Below are 9863 nucleotides of genomic sequence, written 5' to 3'. Positions count from 1 at the left end.
CCATCACCTGGTTTTTGGTCCTAACGTCGTCATCGTGTGGAAGTGTTGATCCAACAGGAGATGGGAGTTCCATCATCGTTATTGGAGATTTGCTGTTGACCAACATTGTGTGGTAGTCTTACTCCTATCAAGTTCAATGTGGGAATTTGTTTAGTTGAAGATGGTTAGTGGAGCATCATCTATAGCAGAAAGTGGTGCTCACGAAGACAGAGATCTGAGGGACTCTTATAGTCTTCTTCCCTCCAGAATTCCTTCTATCGTAGAGCCACTCCGATAGAATGGAAGGAATTCTGCTCAATGGGGCCAGCGAGTAGAGCCCACTCTGATTGGGGGGAGCTGTTTGACCATCTAAGTGCAGAAATGGCTCCAACAAATCCGTTGTACAAGTCTTGAAAGTAATATAATGCTATTGCCCATGTGTTTCTACTAAGCAGTATGACTAAAGATCAACTTCCTAAGATTTTATTTCTGAAGAGAGCCAAGTAGATTTGGGATTATGTCGAGAAGAATTCTCTTAAGAAGAATAATCTTTGGAGGACCTATGAGATTGTGATTAAAGGCAGGAATCTACGACAGGGAGAAAGGAGTGTGAATGATTATGTAAATGTACTTCAGATCATTTGGTTGGAGCTGGATCACTACTGTCCAATTCGTAACCCAGATGAGTGGGAATATACTCTTCGACACAGAATGTTCAAATTCTTAATGGGTTTAAACCTCGAATATGAATCTGTAAGTATACATATTCTGAATCGAGAAAATATTCCTGATCTGGAACAAGATATCAATCTCATCTTGGAAGAAGGTTGATTACAAGTTGCTACTAGTACTTTGAAGGAGGAGACTGGCTTGGGACTAATGGCCAAGGTGAAGGGTCAAAAGACTAGAGAGAATGACTCTAGAAGTGCAGATAAAGCTACTGGGCAAGAAGACCATAAAGGTGAAGGAGGTAGGGTCAATATGGGCCCCTCTATATGTCATTACTTTGAGAGGAGTTGAATCATCTGACCTAGGGACAATAAAATAAATGGTGTAATCCAGCACTGAGGAGGTTCGTCATATTAAAGAGGAGCTCTAGAAGTTGAATGCCCTAGTCAGCTCTTCGTCCATGGCCAGCATAGTCATCAGATCAGGTAATCCATCTTACCTACAAAATCAAATTTATCGAGCTTGGATTCTTGATTCTGGAGCAACAGATCATATTACACCTTATCAGGCCAAGTTCTATACATACTTTCATTGTGACGGAGGTAAAAAGGTATTCACTGCAGGAGGAACATCATTACCCGTCACAGGTGTGGGTAATGTAAAGGTCAAAAATGTGGCAATCATTAAGAATGTTCTCCATGTGCCTAGTCTAAGCGCTCAATTTATTTCACCCCAACGTTTAGCTCGGGATACTGGATGTACACTAATCTTTGATCCTACTTTGTGTTTTGTTTATGACAAGGCAAGGAACCAGAAGACTTCACCCATTGAGGTACGGAATGGGCTCATTTACATCACAGATGAGTGGAAGACAGAGATGATGGTGTATGCTCAGAAGCTTGAAGATAAGAGAAGTAGTCAGCTTTAAGAATTTAAACTTTTATACTTTTGCCTAGGACATCCGGCTTATGTATTGATGGAGAAAATGTTTCCTCTTTTTGCTAAGAACCTTGAGATATCTAGAATTGTGTGTGAATCTTGCCAATGTGCTAAGCACAAGTCAGCATCGTATAATGGGACTAGTGAAAGAAGTGAGATTCCATTTTCTCTAGTTCATGGTGATGTATGGTGGCTATCACCTATTACATCATTGACAGGGCCAAGATGGTTTCTTATTCTGGTCGACAACTGTACGCGGTTAACCTGGGTACATCTCCTTACACAGAAATCAGAAGTGGCAAAAGTAATCAAAGACTTCTGCATACGAGCTAAAACTCAGTTTGGTGTATGTGTACATAAATTTTTAAACAATAATGCAACAGATTTCTTTAATAATACCTTGTCCTCCTTCTTCTTAGAACATGGGATGGTACATGAATCATCGTGTGTCTACACACCACAAAAAAATGGCGTAACAGAAAGGAAGATTGGCCAGGTGGTGAATACACCCCAAACACTCCTCTTACATCAAAATGTGTCCAAACTCTACATGGGTGAAGCTATATTTACTGTAATGCATCTAATTAATTGGTTACATCAAGAGTACTGAATTGTGATAGTCTAGTTGAGATTCTTTCTAAGCATTTTCCTCATATTGACTTAAGGACAAAGCTAAAGCCCAGAGTATTTGGCTGCACAGCCTTTGTTCATATACACAACCCAATAGATAAACTCAGTCCACGAGCAATTAGATGTGTATTTATTGGATACTCTCAAGAAAAAAAGGGGTACAAGTACTATGATCCTAAGTCAAGGAGGTTCTATATATTAGCAGATGTCACATTTGATGAGAATAACACATTTTTTCCATTGTGGAATAGCAGAAAATGTTCAAGCTGCATTTCCTGCAGATGAGTTGGCAGAAGTCTTCGGCACTAATTTCCAGAATAATGAACTCTTGGAGCCTATACAGTCACCAGCTGATATGGATCTGACTGATAATTTTATTGATTATAGAGTATCTGCAGAAGAGGTAAGGACAATTGGAAATGAAGAAGCTTACCACAACAAAGCTGAACTAGCCTCACAAAATGAAGAAGTGACTCCTGAAGATGGGGATCATATAATCGAAGAGGAGCCTTTACCAGATCAGGATGACGATCCCGGTTGGCCTATTGCACTCAGGAAAGGAAAGAGGACATGTACTCAGGGAGTAAAATATCCTCTTTCACACTTTGTGACATATGATTGTACTTCTTCTGAGTTTCAGACATTCCTAATGAAAATTGACTCCATCACTATCCTGAAGAATGTTACTGAAGCTCTAGCGGATGATAGATGGATGAAAGCAATGGACATATAAATGGAAGTTCTCAAGAAGAATGATACATGGGACATTATAGATCTACTAAAAGGTAAAAAACCTGTTGGATGTCAATAGGTGTATATTGTTAAATACAAAGCTGATGGATCCATAGAAAGATATAAAGAACGATTGGTGGCCTAAGGATATACATAGTGCTATGGGATTGATTATGATGAAATGTTTGATCCAGTGGCCAAGTTGAATACAGTACATATACTGATTGTAGTGTCAACGAGTCTGCAGTGGAAATTATATCAATATGTTGTTAAAAATGCCTTTCTACACAGAGATTTGGATGGAGAAATTTATATGCAATTAGCTCTGATATACTCTGATATATCTTGTGATAAAGTTTGCAAGCTGATGAAAACATTGTATGGCCTCAAGCATTCCTCAAGGTGTGGTTTTGTAAATTTTCCCAAAGTCTGAAGTGAATGGGGTATTTACAAAGTCATGGTGATCACACTCTATTTGTGAAGCAATCTCTGTCTTGGTAGGTAGCAATTGTCCTTGTGTATGTGGATGATATTATCATTACAGGCAATGATGAGGAAGAAATTAAGCTGCTTGGTGTGCGCTTAGCTGAAATGTTTAACATTAAGTCATTGGGACCACTGAGGTACTTTCTGGGTATAGAAATTGTGTACTCAAAGGAAGGGATATTTATATCACAATGCAAGTATATTATGGATCTTTTACATGAAATAGGGATGAGTGATTGCAAACCAGCTGCAACACCTCCCGAACCTAATCTTAAATTGGGTGTGTGTGAAGAGTCTGCTCCTGCCAATATGGAAATATATCAGCGCTTGGTTGGAAGGCTTATTTATCTCAATCATACCAGGCCAGATGTTGCTTTTGGAGTTAGACTCCTCAGCAAATTTATGCATAGTCCCCGTAAACCTCATATGTAAGCTTCCTAAATAGTGTTATCATATCTCAAGGGCACAACAGGTCATGGTTTGCTGTACAAGAGGAGTAGTGCTTTTAATTTGGAAATTTATATAGACTCGGACTCTGGCGGATATCTATCTGATTGTCGATCAACAACAGCATATTGCACCTTCCTTAGAGGAAATCTAGTCACACTGAAGAGCAAGAGACAACATGTGGTTGCACTATCTAGTGCAGAAGCTGAACTCAGGACCTTGGATAAAGGTATATGTGAAGGCATATGGCTCCGAATTATTCTTGAAGACCTTTGGGTACAAAATAGCTCAACAGATTCTACAACTACACTCTACAGTGCCAATCAATCAGTTATTAATATTGCTCACAATCCAGTCCAACATGATAGAACAAAGCATGTTGCAATCCATCGTCACTTCATCAGAGAGAAGATCGATCAGAAGCTAATCAAGCTGAAGTATGTGTCCACTGCAGATCAAGTAGTCAATCTCCTTACCAAAAGCGTTCCAGGAAGAATTTTCCACAAGCTTACCTCCAAGACGGGTGTTAGTAGTATCTACCTACCAGCTTGAGGGGAGGGAGGGGGGGGGCTGTTAACTTGAGAGCTTGCCTTTTAACATTATTCTCTATGTAATGGGTATATTACAGGCCCATAAGTCCAATATGTGTAACCTGTTCGTGTACCCACATTATAAGGGTACATGGGAAGACTTTTGGTTGGTTAAGAGAGGCATTGTTTTTTTTTCTGCCTCTTCTCTCTTTCCTTCTTGGCCTAGGGTTAGGTCAAGGAGAGCTCACATTAATATCTCTCTATACTTACCTATCTACTTACTACTACTTATTTCTTCTTATACTTACTATCTTTAGTATTATTATTATTATTGCTTATTAACTAACAACTCAATTATTAAAAAACATCTCGAAAGGCCAGTCATTGCGAAGATGACCTTACCCTAACTATATATTAGATTAAGTTTATATATTTCGTCAAATTTATTTAATAGTAAGCAAATTAAATTTACAATGACATTTAAAAATAACTATGCAATTGGCCTCCATCATATAGCAACCAACAGTTTCCTGCATGTTCTTATTGGTTGGGAAAATGATTAGTTGCACCATATAAAGCCTAAATATTGTAATAGTTTTTACTGGAAATTTTTTCAGGCAAAAAAAGGCGTGTCAAAATAGTCCGAGCACGAGGGCAAAAGGTTATTGAAATGAGTAACATAAATGCATTATATGCACACATAATGGTTTTATTTTAATCTTTTTCATGTCGACGTGGAAAAATGTGATCTGTTGAGAGGTTAGCACACATATTTGATGACAGTTATTGGCCTTTCCTGTCAACTCTGAGCACATACATTTGTAAAAAGTTGAAATCACTATGCAGATTTTGAACACAGAATATCTGGGAAAGCTGAGTATTTGCTCTCATTCTGGTGATGTATAACATCAATCATGGAGGTGATTGAACTAAAAAATGACCCAGAATTTACAAAATTTAAAATACAGTATATGACATTTTAATGGAATTATTTATTTCTCTAGTATATTGAGACACGATCGAAGATCCCTAAATAAAGCCCCAATCATGGTATAAAATGCTCCACTGTATTTTTTACTGTGATTTTCTCATTCAAAATATTTTATGGTTCGACTCTTTTTTTTGGGGCAAATGAGAAAATGACTAATCAATCTAACATATAATAATAAATAAAAAAACTAGTTTACGTGTTGGAAAGTGACAAGAATGTTAGTGTGGTTCCCACTCCCTTACGTCTGATTTCTCTGTCATTTTTTCACGCTATAGTTTAACACAGAGCATAGGTCCTCACCCATCCAATAATGCAACTGTATGTATGACTTTCTAAGGCATATATTCAATACATTCTTTGGCTTCATTGGTGTCACTGAACAACATCTTTTCCCATACTCCGTTAGTCTTCAACACATTACAACCACTTCTAGCCTAATCAGCCCTTATATTTTTCATGTGTCACTACTCTTCCCGAGAGCCGCAATAAATCATCAACAAAGCACAGCCAAAGCACTAGTTATGGGATCTTAATTTTAACTCAAAGTATTCCCCACAGAAAACATCCATCAAATTATTGAACACAAATTATTTTTACAGATTAAATCCATCAAATAATTTTACAACTTTAAACTACTAGATTAAATATGATACACTAAATTTATTTATTTTTACATTACTCGAATTATTTTGAACTTTTTTACTAGATTGTGTCTGTCATAAGAGATTTAATTTTTAAAAATACTAAAAACCGTAAGAAACCTGAACTACTTAAAATTTGATGTTTCAATTGTCACTTTCTATGGATTTAATCCTTCCTTTATGTTCGTATGAAAAATTAAGGATATTCATAACTTGCACATCGTATCTATGTTGGTCATAACATTCTTATTTGGACTCTGTAAAATCCATGTAATGTAACATGAAAACTGATTTACATTGTTGGGTGGGGCATGGGTCATGATGGCAAGACTTGTTTTTCAGGACACAAGGTGAGTGAGTAGTTTCTATGATTATCTCTGTAATTTTGGCGCCACTTATTGATTAAAAACCAGTGTGTGGTGGAATTTGGCGCTAAAATGTGGAACTCAGACATGTTAGCGGGATTTGAGGCTGACATTGTGAATGCTCTTCCATGAAAGGTTTTGTAAAATATTGGACTTTTTATAGTAAACTATCAACCAGGTTAATTCAACTCATGACTATGTTACTGGTTTCAAGACATGACGCACTAAAAACATATTCTTGATGGAAAATGTATTTGAAGATGACCTAAGAGACCCTAATGATGGAATTAAACTCTAGTTAGGATAGGCACCAAAACATTCAGCAGTAAAAGTGAGTTAAATGTCATATTTTAAACCTTTGACAGTAGAGTAGATGATGCAATGAAATCCTTGGCCAATGTAGTTAAATTATTAGAGAAGAATCATCTGATCATTTTTTAATGTATCAGTCCTAAAGACAATGACTTATTAAGGTTCCATAGTTCACCATATCTTAAAATTTTTGATGAGTGTTAAGTGGATGTGGATTATAAATAAAATTTATCTGATGATATAAATATTAAATAAAAGGGTTGTTGAACTGTTTTCACCTTCTAACAAATCCCATGTAAGTTGGAAACTCTCATGTTGGAAACTCAATCTGCAAGCTAAGTCAGTGCATATGTTGTATACAGTAAAATAATAGGTATATCAATGAAAAGTAATTTAGTTTATTGAGTCACTATCAATTTACTACCACATAAAGGATCACAAACATAAGGTTTATTGGACATCGAATAATATATTTATAGTAAAGACCCTTTTATGAAAAAAATTCCATTAAAAATGGAGGAATACCTGGAGAAAACATGTCCATCGTAGTCTTTCATTTTGTTCGACTCAAAATTTAAGGGTTTTAATTTTATACTTTATGTTATTCTTCAGAAATCAGTTGTTTTATTATTTTTTCATGCAAGCAATCCAGAGATTATATATGTTAAGGGGTCTAATCCTTTGGGAGGCATATTTGGTTTAACATTTCTGTAGCTAGAAATGAAATAACTTAGTTTAGAAGTTGTAAGCATAGATCTGTATTTTTTATGACAATTTTAGAGCTTAATCTGGTGTTCGAGGATTTAAAATAAAAAAAATGATTAAATTTTATATAATATGTCCTAATTATATTCAAAAAAATGTAGGAACTAAAAAAATAAAATATCTAGTATTTTATATTTATATATTCTTTATGTTTTTAAGGTTAAATCAAAATTAAAAATGTCTACGATTGTGAACACTGTTTTTAGAATTCTGGTTATCATTGTTTAACATTTATATGCAAATAATATGAAAACTGATATTCCAACAGCTGGATATGGTTGGCACACAACGCATTGTGGGTGTCAAGGTACGAGGATTAGTGAGAATCATAGAATACATCATAGAGATGCAGTAGTTGACAGTAGTGGGCCTAGTGGACCATTGTAGGGGGATGACATGTACAAGGGGGGAAGATAGAAGGAGACGAGTCCCAAGACATTATTGCCTTGGTGAACTTCATTCAAAGCATTCCCCTATTATGCTAACTAGATATTTTTCATAGAACCAATCGAATTTAAGTATATCCACCGATGTTAGAAAAAACTATGAGTATGACTTGGCAAGCCCATGTAACGGCCTACCTAACTACTTCAATGGCCTCAGAAAATTTATTGGCATCAGAAATTAATTAACAACTTCATCATCAATATCAATTAATAATAGATCAATTTAACCCAATTGATAGGTTGAGTCCTTGTGCTCTAGAAGATACAAAGGAGTGTATTGACTCACACATGGAACTTGTTTGTCATTGGTTATCGTGTATGTATAGCCTCGCATGCTCCTACAATGACTTAGGGCATGGTCTAAACTTTTGAATCCTAATTGGTCATCCGAGTAAGTACTAATGCAGTTATAAATCATCATATAACTATTATTTAATACTCTTCTACCTTAGCCATGTATCTCATGGTATTTACTTCTAGAGCTGTCTCTTCTTACAGGAAGGGTGGATGGTCCCATCTTAACAACTTTATTATCTTCGTGACCTTCTTGGTGCACCCCATCTAAGATTGTTTAGAATTCCATAATTAGGAACTCCTAGGCCATTGCCAAAGTACAACTGTCCATTCATAATACATCTTTGATGTCTCAAACATAAGGACCACAAATACAGCCATAAAGTGAATCAAGCTGATTGACAATCTGGTATCATAGCATTCCAGGATTCATACAAATCAATTCATTGAGATCTTTCTACTAAATTCCACCTATTATCTATTCATGGTGTTTACACACTTGAATACAGAGCCGATCAGACTCATCATATGAGTGAGACTAGACAGTATTGTTCTGTATTGATACTTTGATGCGCGTATTGAGTGTCCTTTGATTACGAGTACTTAGAAAATATGCTTAAAGACTAGTCATATAGGTACAATGATCTGATCATATATCAAGAAGTCAGATCTTATATTCATAGACTACATGCTTATAATTTATGTACTCATTAATACAACGCACATTCAAATATACAATGAACATGAAATAAGATATGGGATCTATGCTTGGCTTGTCGGCCGCACATATTTGTATCAAATTATGTAGAAATTTTAGATAAATACACGAGAAATAGGGATTCTGGAGAGCAAAAGTGGCATAAACTAGGCAGAAATATAGGAAAGTTATGGGAAAGTTATGGAAAAATAGTAGAAATGGTCCGGATGATGGTGAAAATATAAATTTCAATGCCTCTTACTAAGCTTGGAGATGTAGAATTTTCCAAGAACAAGAATTTTCTCTGCGTTAAAGAATGACAAAATGATAAATACTTCAAATAACTTACAGGAATGAGGTTGAACAATCATGAGCTTAGAGAACCCTCCCCCTTTATCAAAAAGATAATGGACCATACCTATCACTGCAAATGAGAAAGGAACATGATATTTAATACTAAGGAAGGATTAAAAAATACCCTTTATTATTTACACATTTATATTTGTATGTTTTGGTTATTTTTCTTAAATGGTAGAAGGTTGCAAAACTTGAGTTATGTGTTCCTCTTCAGCAGGGATGTGAAAGGGAATAGCCATATTTTAAAATAAAAATGCTTGAATCAGGCTGAATAGTCCAATGAAATAGCTTTAAAAACAGTGTAATTCTGGAACCCAGTTATAATAGTCAATTTAATTCATGTAAATTCCTTAACACGTGGCAGTTTAAAAACTATTAACGAGTAATAAGAGTTTTTGACATAATGGACAATCAGGGCAAGTTATTAATACCCAAAAGTTCCATTAGGTTATATCCATATGAAATATGAAATATCTTTATTATATAGTACAAATCATGTCATATTTCTTACTTCTAGGCTAAAACTCAGTGAAAATGCACATAATTATTGATGCTCTTGCTTTATGATTGCTCCTGGAGTGCG

The sequence above is a fragment of the Wolffia australiana genome, chromosome 9 (genome assembly GCF_029677425.1).
Source record: "Wolffia australiana isolate 7733 chromosome 9, ASM2967742v1".
Lineage (NCBI taxonomy): Eukaryota > Viridiplantae > Streptophyta > Magnoliopsida > Alismatales > Araceae > Wolffia > Wolffia australiana.
Note: the sequence above shows the minus strand (reverse complement) of the source record.